Source organism: Eptatretus burgeri, chromosome 1 (genome assembly GCF_056783735.1).
Source record: "Eptatretus burgeri isolate ZD-2024b chromosome 1, Ebu_testis_v1, whole genome shotgun sequence".
NCBI classification, from domain to species: Eukaryota; Metazoa; Chordata; class Myxini; order Myxiniformes; family Myxinidae; genus Eptatretus; species Eptatretus burgeri.
Window position 1 is genome coordinate 97,603,043 of NC_140961.1, and position 22,524 is coordinate 97,625,566.

Consider the following 22,524-nt stretch of genomic DNA (forward strand, 5'->3'; position numbering starts at 1 on the left):
CATGAAGACAAAGGAGCTTGACAAAGAAGTCAGACATAAAGTGGTGGAGAAGTGCTGTTGAGGAGAGGGTTTTCAGAAGATTTGAAAGTCACTCATTATCCCTTTGAGAACGGTGACCTCCGTCATTAAGAAGTGGAACATGTATCATGCCACCCAGACTCCACCCAGATCAGGTCGCCCATCCAAACTCAGCAGCCCGGCAAGCAGGAAACTGGTTCAAGATGTCACTGTAAATCCAACAATGACTTTGAAAGATGTGCAAGGCTCTATGGCCCAGATTGGGGTCAATGTTCATCGATCAACAATATCCCGTTGCCTTCACAAAGCTTGCTTGCCTCTATGGACAGGTGGCAAGAAAGACGCCATAACTGAAAAGGAGGCATCTAAAAGCTTGTTTTGAGTTTGTGTAAAACCATCTTAATGATACAGCAGGCATGAGCAGAAAAGTTTAGTGGCCAGACAAAACGAAAATATAACTTTTTGGTCTAAATTCAAAGCATTATGTTTGGAGCAAAGCTCACACTGCACATCACCCAGTCAACACTATCCCTCCTGTCAAACATGGTGGTGGCAGCATCATGTCATGGGGCTGATTTTCATCAGCAGGACTGGAAAACTTGTCAGGATAGAAGGGACAATGGATGGTGCAAAGTACAGGAGAATCCTCGATGAAAACAAACTTGAGTTAGCCATGAATCTGAAACTGGGTAGGAGATTCACATTTCAACAGGACAATGATCTGAAGCACAAAGCTAAAGTCACACTGGAGTGGCTGAATTAGAAGAAAATAAATGTTCTGTGGCCCAGTCAAGGTCCTGACTTGAACTCATTTGAACATTTATGGCGACACTTGAAGATTGCAGTCCATCGACGATCACCATCAAACTTGGCAGAACGAGAGCAATTTTCACATGAAGAATGAGTAAAGATTTTCACCATCTCACCGTGCAAAGCTGTTAGAGACCGATCCAAAAAGACTCATAGCACTCATTGCTGCAAAAGATGCTTCCACCAAGTACTGACCTCAGGGGCTGAACACTCTTACAAACAGTAAATTTTGATTTGTACTTGTTTTTTTTTGCAGGTTTGCCTGACAAGTAACCTCCTCCAACTATAACAATACTTAGTTTGATCTCTTCAGTTATGAATAAGAAAAGTTCATTGAGAAAAATTATTTCTACATAATTTGTAATTCATCTAAATGTGGCATCATCAGTTGAGGATGAATACTTTTTTCAGGCCACTGCATCAGGTGAATATTAAAATACCCCACAGCCATGATACCTCAATGGTTTCATTACTTAACTTATTATTTGCATTTGGGGGAAATGAATGAGAGGGAGACACACACACTCACAAGAATCAACTGGAGTTGAAATTGTGTAGTTGTAATGCAATGGATTGGAAGTAAAGAATAAATCCAAAATATTGGTAGTGTGGTCATGATGATCTGGGATATGGGTAGGGTGGGTGATAATTTGTTCCAAATCATGAAGAATGGAAAATATGAGAGCTTCAACTCCCCCAACATCCATGTGGGAAGACTTCAGCCACTCCCTGTGGTGTACATTGAAGTCTCTGAGATAAAGAAATTCTGCTTGAGGATGATTGGATATCATGGCCTCATAGAAAGAGTTAAGATAGTCAAAGAAAGCTATAACGTTTGTAGAATTGGGAGAGCAGTAAGTGAAACAGAGAAAGATAGTGATGGTCGGGAGACAAATCTTAAGCCAGATGACATCAACGTTTGCAGATTTGAGGTCCACAAGGCATACAGCAGGCGTGTTGATGTTGGAGTCGACACGCCTATGATACGGAATCGTGAGTGAAGGTTGTGGTTTGAAATGTTATGAGAATTAACAAGAACATCATGTGATAATTGGGTCTCTGAGAGAAGCAAGATATGAGAGGAGCTTGCTCGATGATGTTCAATAGAAGAAAGATTTGAAGAAAGACCACAAATGTTGGTGAAATGAATTGAAAAAGAGTCACGTTGGTTCAAAAGGCAAGGGTCTTGGGAGGGACCGATACTTCTACTACTATTGCCTGAGCCCCCCCCCCTCTCATTGGCAGCAGAGACAGGCAGGTCACTGGAGATTCTTCACACCCCATAATGCCAGGAACTAGGGGCCATTAACTTTTTGGACTTCATCATATTCAATTGGAGGCTGTCTGAGGGAAATGAGAGGAAAGAGAAATAAAAGAGAGATAATGTGACGTGAGGAGTGAAAATGAGTGAATAAGAAAAGTGTATGATGTATGATGTTAGTTTGGAATGTATATGATGTTTGTTTGAAAAGTGTGTGATGTATGATGTTAGTTTGGAATGTATATGATGTTTGTTTGAAAAGTGTGTGATGTTTGTTTGCAAGAAAGAGATATTAAAGGAAGCCCGGTAGCTATAGTTTGAGTGAGACAAAGTAAGACCAGCAATCCTGACACCCTGAGAGTGTAAGATGGTTCCGGGCACCACTTTAACGCTCCGAAGTCAGAACAGTAGTACTACCCTGTACAGTTGCTGTCGACAACCTACTACCTAAAAAACCAGTCGAACCTGATGGGTGTGTTTTTTGGAGACACCATCTCCTTACTGGATGGCCGTTGGCTCCTAAAAGGAGCTCATCCTCCCTTTACCAGGTATTGTTTTTTGTCTTGCAGAGTGTCACAGTCACTCTCCCCACTGGCAACCCAGTGAGGGTCGTCGGTTTCATCGCCGACGACCCGACTATGCGGCAGGTAGGATTGGGTTACACGTTACCAGTGGTAGTCAAGAAACCTGACTGATGTATGTATGTATGTATGTATGTATGTATGTATGTAGTATTGTTGCGGAGCCGGGTGTCGGCTGCGAGCACGACCGCAAGGTGGAGCAGAAGGGTCGACTCTACCGAACACCCGGAATCTAGATCGTACCTTTCGGAAAACTCCGAAAGGTACGGGTCCCTTACAGGACCGTGACTCGTCAATAAATCAACCACGTGGGACAGGGTTATTTGCCAGACTTCAAAATACCTAGAGGCCCACGTGGCGCACTACCGAGTATTCACACCCTCGACGGAACTCGAACGGGACGAGTTGTTTCCGTGCTCGACCCATGCGTAACCCGAGCGGATTGTCACCGAGGTCCCGTCGGTCCAAATACACACCACTACGGCAACAACGGCCTTCTTTAATTCCCCAACATGCACCTTGCTAAACCAATAAAAGAAACACAACCAGAGAGTTGGTGTCAAAGCCACCCAATGCTCGCCTGTTTATACATTTATCGTTTTTAAAAGACTAGTCTAATAATATTTTTTATAAAGCATTGTAGTGGTCTAATCCAAATAATTTTAAAGCAATATATGTATTTGTATATTGTAATCAGTAAAAAATAGTGTGGTAGATAAAACCATGAGAAAGGAAACGAGAAGGAAGCAAAATTATTATTAATACAATGCTGAAAATGGAAAGTGACATCCAGAGAGCAGATAATGTTACAGTGGCAGCATTATTAATGAATAAGTCGAACTACCATGCAGTATCATTTTTATTTGTAATTATGATGGCGTCACAATTATAACAGTGCATGTGCAATGGTATGTATCAACATTATGCAATAATACATTATTATTTGTAATTATGACGGCATCACAATTATAACAGTGCATCTGCAATGGTATTTATCAACATTATGCAATAATACATTACCAACTTGCCTTGCCATGAGAAATGCATCTAAAAGAAAAAGTAATATGTAGTGTTTTGACTTCACAAATATTGAGTCTCTGAAAAAGGTGCACCAACAAAATTTATTTCATTTGGACTTCATTGCATCCCGAGTACACATATTAAATGAATGGCAAGCGTCTAGTATAAACAGGCGAGCATTGGGTGGCTTTGACACCATCCTAGGTTGAAATTTTAAAAAAAAATTAAAATAATTTGTTAATTTCAACTTCACGACACCAATAGTATACCCCAACGGAACCTCCATGCCAAATATCAGCATCCTAGTACACATTAAATGAATGGCAAGCTTCTAAATAACTTGCACCAAAAACTAACATTGATGTGCTACAAAAAAGTTAAGTTCAAAACAGGTCAAAAATTTAAAACATTTGAAAAAAAATTTTCATTCCAACTTCACTACACCAATAGTATACCCCAAAGGAACCTCCATGCCAAATATCAGCATCCTAGTACACATATTAATGAATGGCAAGCTTATAAATAACTTGCACAAAAAACTTTAATGTTGATGTGCTACAAAAAAGTTAAGTTCAAAACAGGTCAAAAATTTAAAACATTTGAAATTATTTTTTAATTTCAACTTCACTACATCAATAAAAAAACCCCAAAGGAACCTCCATGCCAAATATCAGCATCCTAGTACACATATTAAATAAATGGCAAGCTTCTAAATAACTTGCACCAAAAGCTTTCACATTTTCACGCTCACGCCGACGCTCACGCGGGGGGTATCGCTATAGCTCTCTGTTCTTCGAACAGGTGAGCCAAAAATGATGAAGCCGATAATGATTTTCTTGTTGATGAACATTCTGCTGAAAAGTTAAACACCCTCTGAAATTAAAATGACTCAATTTAAAACTAGATATGTGATCACAAAGCGATCACCAAGGGTAAGCCTTCCCTGATTCCCACGATCCAATGACGGCCATATTCTTTCCGGCCCACCATATGATCTTAACCTTAAACATTTAGGAATAGAGTATAAATTAAGAAAATGTGTTTCTATTTACAATCCATGAATATATCTCAACATCATGAAAATCAGAGGAAAATTATTCAAGTTATGATCAAAAAGGTGTTTTTTGTTAAGTTCATGTCGTTCATGCTGCAACAAGGTCACGATCCGAAAAAGTAGATGACGAAAAAGATCCGTCAAGGACATTAATCAAATATCAAGTGCCAATTTCAGTGCAGGTCCATTATTATGATGCAAGAACAACTTGGAAGGCCAAGCGGTCTTTGAGATTCCACATTAGGAGAATGAAGCGATGACAAAAAAATGCATTTTTTTTCCAGACCACCATTTGACCTTGCCCTTTATCCCGGAGGGGTATGATGTAAATGAGTGCAAATGCGCATTGCTCTAGGCTATGTAGGGAGGGCAATTTCGTTCCAATTGGAGAAACTTTAGTCGTTATGGTGAAAAATATTAAAATGTCTATAATTAGATCATGAAGTTAAAAAATTAGGTCACGGGAAAATTATGTCAACCCCGCACACTTTTTATTCCCATTAATGACGTAAAATTTCAATTCAGAAAGCCCCAGCCGGCTCCGAGATATTGCTTGGACATTAGCAGAAAGAAAAAAAAAAAGGAAGAACAAAAAAACATAAATGGTGGTTTAGTACTTTTTGGGGGTTTATGGAACTCTGGGGTACCATTAAAAATTTGGGATGCTTATTGTAGAACAAACCCTACAACCGGTAACAGCCTCCCCCTATTATACAAGGGAAGGAAGGCTTTATTATATTTTTCTCACGAAAATGTGCACTTTGGGTAAGGATACATCATTCATTTGTCATTTCTCGACACAAAAATGTCAGGAATATTAACTCGCATTCAATGTGTGTGAGGTTCACTTCGTCTAATAATTCACTTGTCAGGCCTTTCAACTGATATACAGACATTGAGACATTTGGGGAACTACATAATAATGATCGTTATCTTTCATTGCCATTCTTAACTACTGTCCCGTGAAGTACAGCTCACAGTTATCCATCATCGTTTGATGCCTGTGTTTGAACAAAGTTAATAGATGTCAACCTTTTCAATAATTTTCTGGTGAGTGCATTTCAATTATATCAATTCCAAGTACACATTTGGAGAATTCAACTGTTTGGAAATGCAGGAATACTTGGAAAATATTTTTATTTATTCAACAGCAATGCATAATTATTTTATTTGTTTATTTTTATTTTTCGTGATGAATCTAGCCAAACCAACATTCCTTGCGTTCCTGTTCCATTTTGAGAAATTCTCCTTAAATAGAAGTCTTGGTCATGTGAGTATGAATGAAAATATCAAACTCGATGAACTTATATGGATTGCTGTCTGAAGGACCATATCGGCCTCACAATAGGACCGTGATACCTCTGAGGATGTCATTACATAGTGGAGCAAGATAGTAATTTTATTTTCACCTCACCATCTTTAGGAAACTATAATCTAGGAGGTTTATTAATGAGAAATAGAAATCTCAAAAATTGATTTACATACATCTGATCATTATCAAATTTTTCACTTTATTTACCTCCTATATTTTATTTAAAACACGTGCACCGTGAAAGCAGCAAACACAGCAACTTCTGAGGAGGCAGTCGTATCTTGCTGCAAAATATATGTCTGTCACATGTTTCACAGCCTTTTTCAGAGAAAGATGTAAATTGCAAAATTTGATAATTATGGGATCGAACAATTCTCAGTCGTGGCCAATTACTTGAGACTTACAAATGGAGGATAGTCAAGACCTGTACGGTTGCATGCTCGCTTGATTCGGTTTACAAAAACAAAAAGGAAATTATCCCTCCCGTCCTCTCAGCAGAATTTATTCCTGCGGTGGATAACCTGGAGGATACATGACTATTGCACTTTTACCGGACTTCATGCTAGCTTTAAAGCCATTGAGTCGAACATGAAAATACATATTTTTAAAGAATTAGAATTGCATCAATGCAATGCTGTTGTGACTGCCCGTCAGCAGAGGGCGATGTTCTGTCAATGAGGTGTTTGAAAGTCAAAACTCTCTGGTGATAATCAGATTGAGTGAGCTGGAGATTCCAAATTGGATTGTTCAATAAATTGATTTCGTCTCGAACACCTTGCTGGGTTTACATCTGTCAATCGTATGCCATTCATTCTTTGAATTTAATAATAATAAAAACATGACATTTCACAAAATGTGTCATAAAAATGACGTGCAAGAATACAATATCAATCTCCCTTGCCCTTTTGAAAATTATCTTTCGAGCTACTCGGTCACTGCCATGTGCTGTGATGGCAGCCTGAGTGTAACATGGCATCATCATTGATTGTGCAAGGAATATGCTCTATTTATTATTCTTCAGTCAGAGGAATGATCTATACATTCATCATCATCATGCACATCTGAATTGCAGGAGTGTATCTGGTATGGCACAAGCTCTTTCAATACAGAGGGGTCCAGCAAGCTGTGTCATGTCAGCAAATAACTAAACAAGAAAAGACGTCGTGCAGAGCATGATACTTTCACACTTCATAAAACAAATTTGACCTGGACAAAAATTGGTGTTTGAATTCAATGAACAAATATGAAACTCCTCCACATTTCAGGTCAATGTGATAAAAATTGAGGATTTTAGAAATACCACTAATGTTGTTGACCTTTGACCTATGTTGACCTTTTGACCTCAACAACAATAGGTTTCTTGCCTATGACAAACTCTACCATGTGGTGAAGTTTCGTGAAGATCAGCTTAAAATTGTGACCTGAAGGCGATTGACAAACAAACAAACAAACAAACAAACAAGAAGAAGACGTCATGCAGAGCACGATACTTGCAAAATCCATGAAACAAATTTTATCTCAAAAAAAATAATTGGTGGTTGAAGTCAGTGACGTGATATGCAAATCCTCTTCAAATATCAAGTCAACGAGATGAAAATTGAGGATTAAAAAAAAAAAAACCTCCTTAGTTGTTGACTTTGGGTCTATGTTGACCTCAAATAATTGGCTAGTTGAATTCAGTGACCCGCTATGCAAATCTTGTTCAAATGTCGAGTCAATCGGATGAAAATTGAGGATTTTAGAAATTTGACAAGTTTATTGACCTTTGGCCGACTTCAAACAACAACAGGCTTCTTGCTTATGTCAAACTCTACCATGTGGTGAAGTGTGGTGAAGATCGATTTTAAATTGTGACTTGTAGGTGACAAATAGACAGAAGAACGAAATTAACTGACCGATATACTTGAAAAATCTTCGATTTCAATTTTTGGTCTCTCCAACGTTTCTCATTTTCACACTCCTTTCAAAATTCACAAACATTATCTCTCATTCACTTTTCACAATATAGCCAACAAATTTAAACACAAGGACATCAGAGCAATTATGCATGTACATAATGATAACATACACCTACAGTATCGTACAATCGACCCCTTGGATAGTCCAATCCAATTTTTTTCTTTACCAGATCCTGACTAATGGAAGAGTGAGAAGACAAAGGGTATCAGTGGAAACTGTGCCAGTGTGGTAGTTGAACTCAACAAGCGGGAGAGAGAGGAAGAGAGGAAGAGGAGAAAAATCAACCTGCAAGTCAGTTTGGGGTTAAACATAAGTGTCAGTAAGGATAAAATGGCATGTTGGCGCAATCTGCTGGTCGTCCTGGAGGGAAGAGTGAGATACACCAGCCTGAGAAACGTGGTTTCACAGATGGGAGATGCGAGGAACAGAAGAGGTGGGGTGTGCAGCAAGCTAGGATTTTGGAAGTATAATCAGGAGGGGATTAGAGTAAGAACATGTGTATCCTGGAGATTCTGGGAGGGATCAAGGGCTGAAAGTAGAGCGTGCTAAACAAGAGGAGAGGTGGTACATGTGAGAGTTCACTGACCTGCCTATGATATGAGATCAACAGACCTTGTGCTTGTTGACAGCTTCAGATTCCACAAAATCCAGTAGCAACACATGCTAGCATCCCAGAGTATAGTTGAGAGCAGTATTCCATTTTAGCTCACCTGGAACATAGTTCAGGTGAGGTATTAGCATTGAGTGGTGTTCCGAAAGTTGTCCACGGCAGTAAAAAATAAAAGATAGGAGCAATACATCTGGGTGCTCACCTGGTAGGAGCTGGATAAGGAAACCAGGGAACCACAAGAAAACGTGGATGACCGACAAAATATGTAACGAAGAAGAAAGTAAATACCTTTGGATTTTTTTATGCCGTGGACAAAGTTTGGCACATCACGGGTGATGAAGGTTGTGGTCAAGTTTAACCTAAACTCTGTCTGTGGTTTTAGCATAGAAAGCAAACATATTTTGCAGGGCAACACCCCACCTCCACCCGCCCCGCCCTCCCCTCCCCCGTAGACCCCGATGTTTTTAATATCGTGCACAAACTTTGGTCCATCACGGGTAATGAAGGTTGTGGTCAAGTTTCATCGGAATTGTGTGCGTAGTTTCTGAGAATAAAGCAAATACATATTTTGGGGGGCAACCCCCATAGATACCATTAATGCCCGATTTTTTTTTAATGCCATGAACAAACTTTAGTACGTACACGGTGATGAACGTTGTGGTAAAGTTTCACCAAATTTGCACGTGTAGTTTAAGAGAAGAAGTTGCAAATATTTGTGGATGGATGGACGGACAGACTGAGCACGATCCCGGAAGCTCCCTGAAACTACGTTCAAGGTTAAATAAAAATAGGGGCAATACCCCTGGACACTCACGTGGAAGAATAATTATATTGAGTAGGTCATCATGAGACAGAATCAGCAAAATGTAACAATGGACCAATGTAATAGCAAATAACTATTTCCGGGGCAACCAACCCCGGGAACTCCATTGGACCCCAATTTTTTGCTCACCTGGAATGTAATTCTGGGGAGCTAACGGGATGGCGTGTCCGTCTGTCTGTCCGTCCATCCATAAATACTTGCAACTTCTTCTCTGAAACTACACATACGATTTTGGTGAAACTTTACCGCAACGTTCATCAACCGTGATCGACCAAAATTTGTTCACCGCATTAAAAAAAAAAATCGGGGTCTATGGGGAATATGGTGGGAGGGGGGGTTGTCCCCCAAGATATGTATTTGCTTTCTTCTCAGAAACTACAGACAAAATTCCGATGAAACTTGACTACAACTTTCATTAGCCATGATCAATCAAAGTTTGTTCACGATATTAAACCATCGGGGTCTGAGGAGGTCTAAGGGGGGAGGGGGTGTTGACCCACAAAATGTGTTTGATTTCTATGCTGAAACCACAGACAGAGTTTAGATTAAACTTGACCACAACCTTCATCACCAGTGGTGGACCGAAGTTTTTCATGACATTAGAAAAAATTTGAGGTTTGAGGGGGCTTTAGGGGGGTTGCCCCCAAAATATGCATTTGCTTTCTTCTTCGAAACTACAACACAATTTCAATGAAACTTGAGCACAGCCTTCATCACCCGTGCTGTGCCAAAGATTGTTCACACCATTAAAAAAAAAAAATTGGCGTTTAAGGGTGTCGATTGGGTGGAGGGGTGGTTTCCCCCCAAGAGAGGTATTTGCTTTCTTCTCAGAAATGACACACACAATTCCGATGAAACTTGACCACCCCCTTTCATCACCCATGATGTACCAAAGTTTGTTCACACCATTAACAAAAAAAAAAAAAATCAGGGTCTCAGAGGGTCGATGGGGAGTTGCCCCCCAAAAATATGCATTTTCTTTCTTCTCAGAAACTACACACAAAATTCCAAAGAAACTTGACAACCACCTTCATCACCCGTGATGTACTAAAGTTTGTTCACGGCATTAAAAAAAATCCAAAGGTATTTATTTTCTTCTCCGTTCCAGATTTTGAGGGTAATCCATGGCAACCAGTGGTTTCCTGGTTATCTTATCCAGCTGCAACCAGGTGAGTGCCCAGGGGTATTGCCTCTATGTTTTAAATAGTGTGAACATACTTTGGTACATCATGGGTGATGAAAGTTGTAGTCAAGTTTCATCTAAATTGTCTGTGCAGTTTCAGAGAAGAAAGAAAATACATATTTTGGGGGGAAATCCCTCCATTAAAACTCCCTGAGACTCCGATTTAAAAAAAATAGTGTGAACGAACTTTGGTGCATCCCAGGTGTTGAAGGTTGTGGTCAAGTTTCATCGAAATCGTGTGTGTAGTTTCAGAGAAGAAGTTACAACTGTTTATGGACAGACAGACGGACGGACTAATGGACTGAGAGACGGATGACGCGCTCCCCAGAACTACCTTCCAGGTGAGCTAAAAATCAGGGTCGAAGAGAGCCTACAGGGGGTTTCCCCATCAAAGTAGGTATTTGCTTTCTTCTCCGATACTACAAAGTAGGTACCACAACCTTCAACGCCGAAGGCACAGAGGAAAGTGGAGCTGTAGGTATGAGAGAAAGGTGGATGAACTAAGTGTTTAGAAGAGAAAAAGTTTTGGAAAATAAGCCTTGTGAAACTGAAGAGGAAAACATTGTGATTAAGAAGAAGAACGCATGATTTGTTCCTGATGGAGTAGTAAAGAGAGTGTGGTTGGAGTGAAGAAGACTGAACAATGCATCTTGTATCATTAAATGAAGGCAATGTTTTGAAGAAACAAAATACATTTTGATTACAACTCATGCAAAGGAAATGCAAGGTAATGGATGTTTTGTTCACAGCGATCACAGCAGTGGTCTCGTATGGAATAGGCAAAGCCGAGAAGCGAACGTAGAATTCTTCTTACATTCGCTTCTTAAATATATTAACAAATTAAAGTCTTTTTGCTATGAAAAAATAAATATTACCTTAACATTACCTTCACAACAACTACACTGCCTAGAACAGGATCTCATCTGCAAAAAAAAAAAAAAATCCTCAACATTACCTTCACAACGACAACTACACCACCGAGAACAGGATCTCATCAAATAAAAAAATTAATATGACCTCAACATTATCTTCACAACAACAACTACACTGCCGAGAACAGGATCTCCACCACAATGGTTAAAGGGAATCCACAACGGAGCACCGAGGCCAAACACCAGTCTTGGTGAGGTTGAAATCAACTTTAATAACACACACGATACAACGTGCCCGACTTGGCCAAACCTTCCACGATACAGCACCCCTGCACGGTGACCCCGTGCACCACGCTCGCACGACGGATTAAACCAAGTACTCGACTGGCGTAACCACTTTTTTTTTTTTAACACGGTCATCTTTCTACAATCATGCTTGGTGTTATAAATGAAGAAAGTAGGTGACAGTACATGACTTCAAATACTGAGGCAGAGTACACAAAGTTAAACAAGGATAATGGTCACTTAACCTGGAGGAGGTCACATAAATCATGTACCAGTCAGTCAGATATACTGAGACCATCACCGGGTAGACTGCCCTCCGGTCTCGGGGATTATTCTGCCCCATGACAGTTTCTGCAAGCATTGTGACCACAATATGACTCTAAGCATCCAAAATCACGGTTGGAGCGTCTTGGTGTCCAGACGGTTGGGGACACCGTTGGATGTTCCTCACAGGTGTCGCCAATGGCTTTGGAGTAACCAGGACTACAGGTGTCAAGCCTCGGGGATGCATCAGAACCGAGATCTGGTACCTGGCTACTAGGGATTGGGAAGGATTCAGCACTGTCGGCAGGTGAAGACAGCTCATAGGGGATGAATGGGGGGGGGGGGGTGGGGTCTGGTGGTTTTGTTGCTGGTTGGAGGCATACGTCCTCGGTTTGTTGTGTAACACCATATCCATATCCCCGATTGCGAGGGAGTGGGGGCGTATCCTTCCAGTAGTCTGGGACTTTGTAGCATTCAGACTTTTTCACCCGATAAGCTGCACTCCTCAATTAGGACCCCACAAATTTACGTATGTTGCACCAGGGTCCATCCGTGGCAGAGACGAGGTATCGGTTTCTTGCGCATGACTTGTTATGATCAGAGTACAAATAGATCAAATCACCGACTTCCACTGACACATTGGGCTTGACGGACCCCATGGGTGCCTTCGACTTCTCACTATGGGGGTGGTTAATGGAACGAAGATGGTGTTGGGCTTGTATAATTTGTAAGTCCGAGAAAGGGATTTGTTGATTGGTGAACTGATCCCGCTGGCACCACATCTCTTGAGCCGAGAGTCCTCGTGCACGAACTCATGACTTCATACTGGTGGTAGCCAGTGCGAGGGTTAGTGGAGTTACTGGTCCTCCCATCGGCTCCTGTTGTAGAAGTTCGTGTTCACATTCACGAACTGCCTTCTCGGCGATGGGATTCTTGTTGGGATTTTTAATGCGACCAATCTCGATGCACATCCGGTGATGTTTAAGAAGCTCATCGTGGACCAGACGTGTGAAGCTGGGAGCCGGATCGGTGCGTATGACAGCAAGTGGTCCATCCAATGGTCGGAGCTCTATGCATAAGCGGATCAAGTTGTCGCGGAGAGTGATGTGTTGTTCATTCTCCACAATGCACAATGTAGTGTAGGAAGTGGACCATTCTCGCAATATAAGAACTAGCTGGTGATTGCGTTTGATGATATCCGCTGCGAAGGATCCCCCAACAGCACCAGGGGGTTCTCCAGTGGACTGCTTGGTAATGGTATAAGGAATGTTGAGCAATGCAGCACACTGCTGACACCTCGAGGTTACCTGATCGATTGCTCTGTCCAAGTCAAGAGCATAAAAATAGCGGTGAATCACAGAACAGAGTTAATGACGACTCGGGTGATCCAGTTGAATGTGTAATGCTGTTAGTAAGCCATTGACTACCTGACGTGGGACAATAATGCACTCACATGCCGAGGACAAGGGCTTGTCCCGACGGACTACAACGAGGCCATCTTTGGAAAGTGACGCAACCTGGAGGTAACGTTTGACATCCTTGATGTTGGTTGTTTTCTTCGATGGGTGGGTGCCCTGAATCAGGTGGGCATGAGTCCGCCTTAAGTCTGCGCACTCTGCCTGAACTGCTATCCAGGCAGTTCTGTTGGTGAAGGGCAGTTTGGTTCGGCTGGAAATAATGTCTTGGGCTGACATCTGCAGGACTACGGCCTCCTCCTCGCGTCTTATGAATGCACAAGTTTGACAGGAGGTGTCGGTACAGTCTGGTGCATTGCGGCTGGCAAAATCAGATGGGGCATTGGCGGATCCTGCGAGGTGTGGTACGGTCGCTTGATAACGGCTGACGGTGGACAGGGATGTAGATAGACGAGGGCTCGCTGAAAACTCGCCACGACAGAGCTTCTCATACACTTGTACGCACGGCTTGCTATCAGTGAGGATGGATGCATGATGTTTAGAGAGGATAATGAAGGGACTGAAGTGTTTTACTGATACAGCAATGGAAAGGGCCTCCACTTCACATGGCAACCAGGTAGGTTGGTGTCCGCGTAACTTTGCGCTAAAAAACCCGCAAGGTGAGGTCTTCCATTGCGCGTGATGTACAGAGTTGATCCAATGCTGTGTTTTTGACAGAACCATCCGTCACGATCCATAGCTGATCACTTGGACGAGGAAGAGTAATTGTACGAGCTGACGAAAGAGCAGCTTGGGCTCTGTGGAAGGCACAATGTAACTCATCAGTCCACACAACTCTGTCCAGTGATTGGCATCCAGCCACAACATCATCCAAGGGGGATAAGAGAGCGGAGCAGTTGGGGATAACACGAGCAAGAACCTTATATGCCCCGATAAAGGATCTCATTCCCCTGACCTTCTCAGGAGCCGAACAAGTAGAGAGTGTAGCCACACGGTATGGGCTGGCCTGGATAGTACCGCTAGACCAGATCCATCCTAAGATGGTGGTGCTCTTGGACACACAACTGTCTTTGTAGCAGAGAGGCGAAGTCGACATTTACACAGAGCCTGCAACACCATTCTCCAGTTCTGGAGAAGTTCGTCCAATGTGTCACCACCGCAATCGAGGTCGTCAGCGAGTTTGGTGACGGTCCCCTTCTCTAAGAGATCACCAAGGACGCGACACATGAGTTCTTCGAGTGCCGTCTCTGATCCAGGCATACCCATAGCGGATCTGGTATACACACGTATTCCCCGGAAGGGTGTGGCTACACCGCAGTACTTCATGGACTGGCGAGATAATGGGATTTGGTAGAAGGCACTCGTAAGGTTGGTTGTAATTCGATACTTCCACTGAGCAATTTTGCGGAGGATGGAATCTACGTTTGGCATGAGAGAGGGTTGGGGCTTGCTGTATCGACCCACATCAGCAAACGCTGTGACTGAGCGGAACCCGCCACTGGGCTTCTTGATCAAGAATGAAGGATTCAGGTATTCCACAGTAATCCCCATGTCCTCAGGGCGAGCAAAGACTCCAAGCTTTTCAAGTTCATCAAATTTGTGTTGTAGTTCACGCAGTTTATCTTGCGCATACTGTGGTGGACGACCTTTGCGTTGTGGAGGCTGAACGGGGCCCATGTTAACAACAGCCTCAAAGGGGCCTGCAGCACCATTGTAGCCTTGGAACACTGGGTCAAACACTTCATCATACTCTTCAACAAGGGCACAAAACTTTGATCGTGTGTCAGGAGCGAACATGTTGTCAGGGTCGAGGGTGACAGTCGAGTGTCCTGAGAGTGAAGTGAGTGTGCGTTTTAATTTGGGGGGGCTGGTCTCGGTATAGTCATCTGGGTGTTCTTCGGGTATGTACACAGGGCGGATTTGCAAAATTGCTCATGTCGTTTGAGAACTCGTGGTTCGTTTGTTAAATTGGGGATCCGAACCTTCCCGCTGATGCTACGCATGACACTCGGTGGGGGCCAGTACTCAATGGGTCGCAGCGACCTCGCACTGGGGGCATCCGTGCGAGGTTCGAGTGCGAACGCTGAGTCGATACTCGACATGTCACATGGAAGGACCATTTTGATGAACTCACCGGGCCACAGAGTAGTTGTGTGGGGTGGGGCACGTACGACATGTGCTCGGCGTACTGCATGGCGATTAAGGCTCCCTTCCTGAGAACCATAAACGTATGTGGTGCCGTCACCCAGGATAACTTGATGCTTCGCAGGGCGGATTGAGATGTCATTAGACTCCATGAAAGGTGTTCCTGCTGGTACTTCTACGTCAAGATTTTCAACAACCAGGCCCTCAAACTGAAATTCCCTTCCGTCGCGAGTCAATGTCAGTCTGGTCTCACCAACCACTTGAAGAGGGGAAGACCCATCAGCCTGACGAGCGGACTGTGCACTCTTCTGAATCTTGGCTCCAAACCTCCTTACAGTTGTCTCACGAATCAGGTTACCCGTGGCCCCACTTTCGATGGTAACTCGGGTTGTGTGGTGGCCGTGGAAGGTGTCTAGATATGGAGACTGGCGAGTCTGGACACGTGAGATAGTGGACGGTTCTGTATAGTTGATGTTATTAACTACCTTATCCATATGGGCATATGTTATGTCTCCAGACTCGTCGTCTGACTCTTCAGTTATGTCAGCCACATGGCGTGCTCTGGCGATGTACCGACGATCTCGTTCGGGGAGGAAAGGACACTCACTGAGGAAATGACTGTAATCAGTGTGGCGTACTTGTTTTCAGAGGGGACAGGACTTCGTAAGGTTGTTGGAACGAGTCCCCGAAAAGACTTGACGAGGTTTTGACGATGATGGGAATGATGCTGGGCAGGGGACCTGTGGTCGAGACGTTGAAGTGCGCAAGGACGTTGTATCTTCAGCAGCATGGAGCTCATCTAATAGCGAGTCAAGCGTCTGGGATATCTCCGGTTTGATGGAGGCTAAAGTGCGGGACCTGAGTTCAGTCCCGTAGCATTGTTTGACGAGTGACTGTGGACAAGGCGAAGCCATGTGAGCACAATAAAGTTCTCCAACGAGGGAGATAATTCCTCATCTTCCGTGATCGCCTGGTTATGGTGGAAGATGCCGCCATCTTGTCGAAGCAAGTTATCCTCCACAAACGCCATCAGGCATTGGTCTAAGTCTTCATGGCGCTCTTTGGGGTTATGGCGTATCGCTGCAAAGTCAATGAAGTGTGCGCCCGTCGACTGGAATCCAAAATGTTGTCGAATCGATTGCCATATGTTGACTACAGAGGTGGAGTTTCGGACTATGGTGTTGCGGGATATCACAGGACAGTAGTTTGCAATCTGACCCAGCACAAGTTCCAGTACGGTGACTTTCTGTTGGGCAGAGTGACGCCGCACAACGGGGACATCCTCACCATCATCCACAAGTCCACGAAGAGGGAACGCTCTGCTCTCCTTCTCCCAGGTGATGCCCTCAGTGAGGAAGGGCGCAAAGTTGGGATCAAGTGATAAAATATAAAGAAAATTGTCTCCAATTTTCAAGCGAGTTCACAGTTTCACTCTTGCTAAGTGACCACTGCTTTGGTGCACGGTGTGTGGTGACCATTTTGACGACGGGCACATTGTACGGACGATGTTTATGACACAGTTTACAGAGTGAGCTGGTTGGCCAACTCACCTTCTTGTGAGGTGCGATTGGGGATTGAAGATGGCTCTCGTAACAGGGACGTTCTGCCGATCGCCATCTCCGGGGTGAAGAGTGCGTGGAATCGTATCCCGACGCTGCCACCACGCCACAGGGGTTAGAGGGAATCCCCAACGGAGCACCGAGGCCAAACACCAGTCTTGGTGAGGTTGAAATCAACTTTAATACCACACACGATACAACGTGCCCGGCTAGGCCAAACCTTCCACGACACAGCACCCCAGCACGGTAACCCCGTGCACCACGCTCGCACGACGGATTAAACCACATACTCGACTGGCGCTCATCTGAAAAAAAAAAATTCCTCAACATTACCTTCACAACGACAACTACACCGCCGAGAACAGGATTTCATCTAAAAAAATAAATATTACCTCAACATTACCTTCACAACAACAACAACACCGCCGAGAACAGGATCTCATCTAAAAAAATTAATATATATTACCTCAACATTACCTTCACAACGACAACTACACCGCCAAGAACAGGATCTCATCTAAAAAAATAAATATTACCTCAACATTACCTTCACAACAAGAACAACACCGCCGAGAACAAGATCTCATCTAAAAAAATTAATATATATTACCTCAACATTACCTTCACAACGACAACTACACTGCCGAGAACAGGATTTCATCTAAAAAAATAAATATTACCTCAACATTACCTTCACAACAACAACAACACCACCGAGAACAGGATCTCATCTAAAAAAATTAATATATATTACCTCAACATTACCTTCACAACAACAACTACACCGCCGAGAACAGGATCTCATTAAAAAAAAAAAAAAATATATATATATATATGTATATATATATATATATATATATATATATATATATATATATATATATATATATATTACCTCAACATTACCTTCACAACGACAACTACACCGCCGAGAACAGGATCTCATCTAAAAAAATAAATATTACCTCAACATTACCTTCACAACAACAACTACACCGCCGAGAACAAGATCTCATCTGAAAAAATAAATACTACCTCAACATTACCTTCACAACAACAACTACACCGCCGAGAACAGGATCTCATCTAAAAAATAAATATATATTACCTCAACATTACCTTCACAACAACAACTACACCGCCGAGAACAGGATCTCATCTAAAAAAATAAATATATATTACCTTAACATTACCTTCACAACAACAACTACACCGCCGAGAACAGGATCTCATCTAAAAAAATAAATATATATTACCTCAACATTACCTTCACAACAACAACTACACCGCCGAGAACAGGATCTCATCTAAAAAAATAAATATATATTACCTTAACATTACCTTCACAACAACAACTACACCGCCGAGAACAGGATCTCATCTAAAAAAATTAATATATATTACCTCAACATTACCTTCACAACGACAACTACACCGCCGAGAACAGGATCTCATCTAAAAAAATAAACATATATTACCTCAACATTACCTTCACAACAACAACTACACCGCCGAGAACAGGATCTCATCTAAAAAAATTAATATATATTACCTCAACATTACCTTCACAACGACAACTACACCGCCGAGAACAGGATCTCATCTAAAAAAATTAATATATATTACCTCAACATTACCTTCACAACAACAACTACACCGCCGAGAACAGGATCTCATTAAAAAAAAAATATATATATATATTACCTCAACATTACCTTCACAACGACAACTACAACGCCGAGAACAGGATCTCATCTAAAAAAATAAATATTACCTCAACATTACCTTCACAACAACAACTACACCGCCGAGAACAGGATCTCATCTAAAAAAATTAATATATATTACCTCAACATTACCTTCACAACGACAACTACACCGCCTAGAACAGGATCTCATCTAAAAAAATAAACATATATTACCTCAACATTACCTTCACAACGACAACTACACCGCCTAGAACAGGATCTCATCTAAAAAAATAAACATATATTACCTCAACATTACCTTCACAACAACAACTACACCGCCGAGAACAGGATCTCATCTAAAAAAATAAATATATATTACCTCAACATTACCTTCACAACGACAACTACACCGCCGAGAACAGGATCTCATCTAAAAAATAAATATATATTACCTCAACATTACCTTCACAACGACAACTACACCGCCGAGAACAGGATCTCATCTAAAAAAAAAATATATATTACCTCAACATTACCTTCACAACGACAACTACACCGCCGAGAACAGGATCTCATCTAAAAAAATAAATATTACCTCAACATTACCTTCACAACAACAACAACACCGCCGAGAACAGGATCTCATCTAAAAAAATTAATATATATTACCTCAACATTACCTTCACAACAACAACTACACCGCCTAGAACAGGATCTCATTAAAAAAAAAAAAAAAAAATATATATATATATATATATATATATATATATATATATATATATATATATATATTACCTCAACATTACCTTCACAACAACAACTACACCGCCGAGAACAGGATCTCATCTAAAAAAATTAATATATATTACCTCAACATTACCTTCACAACGACAACTACACCGCCTAGAACAGGATCTCATCTAAAAAAATTAATATATATTACCTCAACATTACCTTCACAACAACAACTACACCACCTAGAACAGGATCTCATCGAAAAAAAAAAATATATATATTACCTCAACATTACCTTCACAACGACAACTACACCGCCGAGAACAGGATCTCATCTAAAAAAATTAATATATATTACCTCAACATTACCTTCACAACAACAACTACACCGCCGAGAACAGGATCTCATTAAAAAAAAATATATATATATATATATATATATATTACCTCAACATTACCTTCACAACGACAACTACAACGCCGAGAACAGGATCTCATCTAAAAAAATAAATATTACCTCAACATTACCTTCACAACAACAACTACACCGCCGAGAACAAGATCTCATCTGAAAAAATAAATATTACCTCAACATTACCTTCACAACAACAACTACGCCGGCAAGAACAGGATCTCATCTAAAAAAATAAATATATATTACCTCAACATTACCTTCACAATGACAACTACACCGCCTAGAACAGGATCTCATCTAAAAAAATAAATATATATTACCTCAACATTACCTTCACAACAACAACTACACCGCCGAGAACAGGATCTCATCTAAAAAAAAAAAAAATATTACCTCAACATTACCTTCACAACGACAACTACACCGCCTAGAACAGGATCTCATCTAAAAAAATAAACATATATTACCTCAACATTACCTTCACAACAACAACTACACCGCCGAGAACAGGATCTCATCTAAAAAAATAAACATATATTACCTCAACATTACCTTCACAACAACAACTACACCGCCGAGAACAGGATCTCATCTAAAAAAATAAATATATATTACCTCAACATTACCTTCACAACGACAACTACACCGCCGAGAACAGGATCTCATCTAAAAAAATAAATATATATTACCTCAACATTACCTTCACAACGACAACTACACTGCCGAGAACAGGATTTCATCTAAAAAAATAAATATTACCTCAACATTACCTTCACAACAACAACAACACCATCGAGAACAGGATCTCATCTAAAAAAATTAATATATATTACCTCAACATTACCTTCACAACAACAACTACACCGCCGAGAACAGGATCTCATTAAAAAAAAAAAAAAAAAATATATATATATATATATATATATATATATATGTATATATATATATATATATATATATATATATATATATATATATATATATATATATATATATATTACCTCAACATTACCTTCACAGCGACAACTACACCGCCGAGAACAGGATCTCATCTAAAAAAATAAATATTACCTCAACATTACCTTCACAACAACAACTACACCGCCGAGAACAAGATCTCATCTGAAAAAATAAATACTACCTCAACATTACCTTCACAACAACAACTACACCGCCGAGAACAGGATCTCATCTAAAAAAATAAATATATATTACCTCAACATTACCTTCACAACAACAACTACACCGCCGAGAACAGGATCTCATCTAAAAAAATAAATATATATTACCTTAACATTACCTTCACAACAACAACTACACCGCCGAGAACAGGATCTCATCTAAAAAAATAAATATATATTACCTCAACATTACCTTCACAACAACAACTACACCGCCGAGAACAGGATCTCATCTAAAAAAATAAATATATATTACCTTAACATTACCTTCACAACAACAACTACACCGCCGAGAACAGGATCTCATCTAAAAAAATTAATATATATTACCTCAACATTACCTTCACAACGACAACTACACCGCCGAGAACAGGATCTCATCTAAAAAAATAAACATATATTACCTCAACATTACCTTCACAACAACAACTACACCGCCGAGAACAGGATCTCATCTAAAAAAATTAATATATATTACCTCAACATTACCTTCACAACGACAACTACACCGCCGAGAACAGGATCTCATCTAAAAAAATTAATATATATTACCTCAACATTACCTTCACAACAACAACTACACCGCCGAGAACAGGATCTCATTAAAAAAAATATATATATATATATATTACCTCAACATTACCTTCACAACGACAACTACAACGCCGAGAACAGGATCTCATCTAAAAAAATAAATATTACCTCAACATTACCTTCACAACAACAACTACACCGCCGAGAACAAGATCTCATCTGAAAAAATAAATATTACCTCAACATTACCTTCACAACAACAACTACACCGCCAAGAACAGGATCTCATCTAAAAAAATAAATATATATTACCTCAACATTACCTTCACAATGACAACTACACCGCCTAGAACAGGATCTCATCTAAAAAAATAAATATATATTACCTCAACATTACCTTCACAACAACAACTACACCGCCGAGAACAGGATCTCATCTAAAAAAATAAATATATATTACCTCAACATTACCTTCACAACGACAACTACACCGCCTAGAACAGGATCTCATCTAAAAAAATAAACATATATTACCTCAACATTACCTTCACAACAACAACTACACCGCCGAGAACAGGATCTCATCTAAAAAAATAAACATATATTACCTCAACATTACCTTCACAACAACAACTACACCGCCGAGAACAGGATCTCATCTAAAAAAATAAATATATATTACCTCAACATTACCTTCACAACGACAACTACACCGCCGAGAACAGGATCTCATCTAAAAAAATAAATATATATTACCTCAACATTACCTTCACAATGACAACTACACCGCCGAGAAC

The 22,524-nt window shown here is 40.9% G+C and overlaps 1 long non-coding RNA gene across 2 annotated transcripts in view; it reads right to left on the reverse strand.

Annotated features, from left to right (window-relative positions):
- The window catches only part of LOC147035015 (uncharacterized), a 92,508-nt gene that overhangs the window by 56,743 nt on the left and 13,241 nt on the right, over positions 1 to 22,524 (reverse strand). Inside the window, exon 1 of one of the 2 annotated variants that reach the window (XR_015061033.1) lies at positions 8,602 to 9,002. The exons of the other annotated variant lie outside the window; for it this stretch is intronic. This is a non-coding gene — a long non-coding RNA (uncharacterized LOC147035015). Of the gene's footprint in view, positions 1 to 8,601; positions 9,003 to 22,524 lie in introns of those variants that run through there. 2 annotated transcript variants of the gene reach the window in all.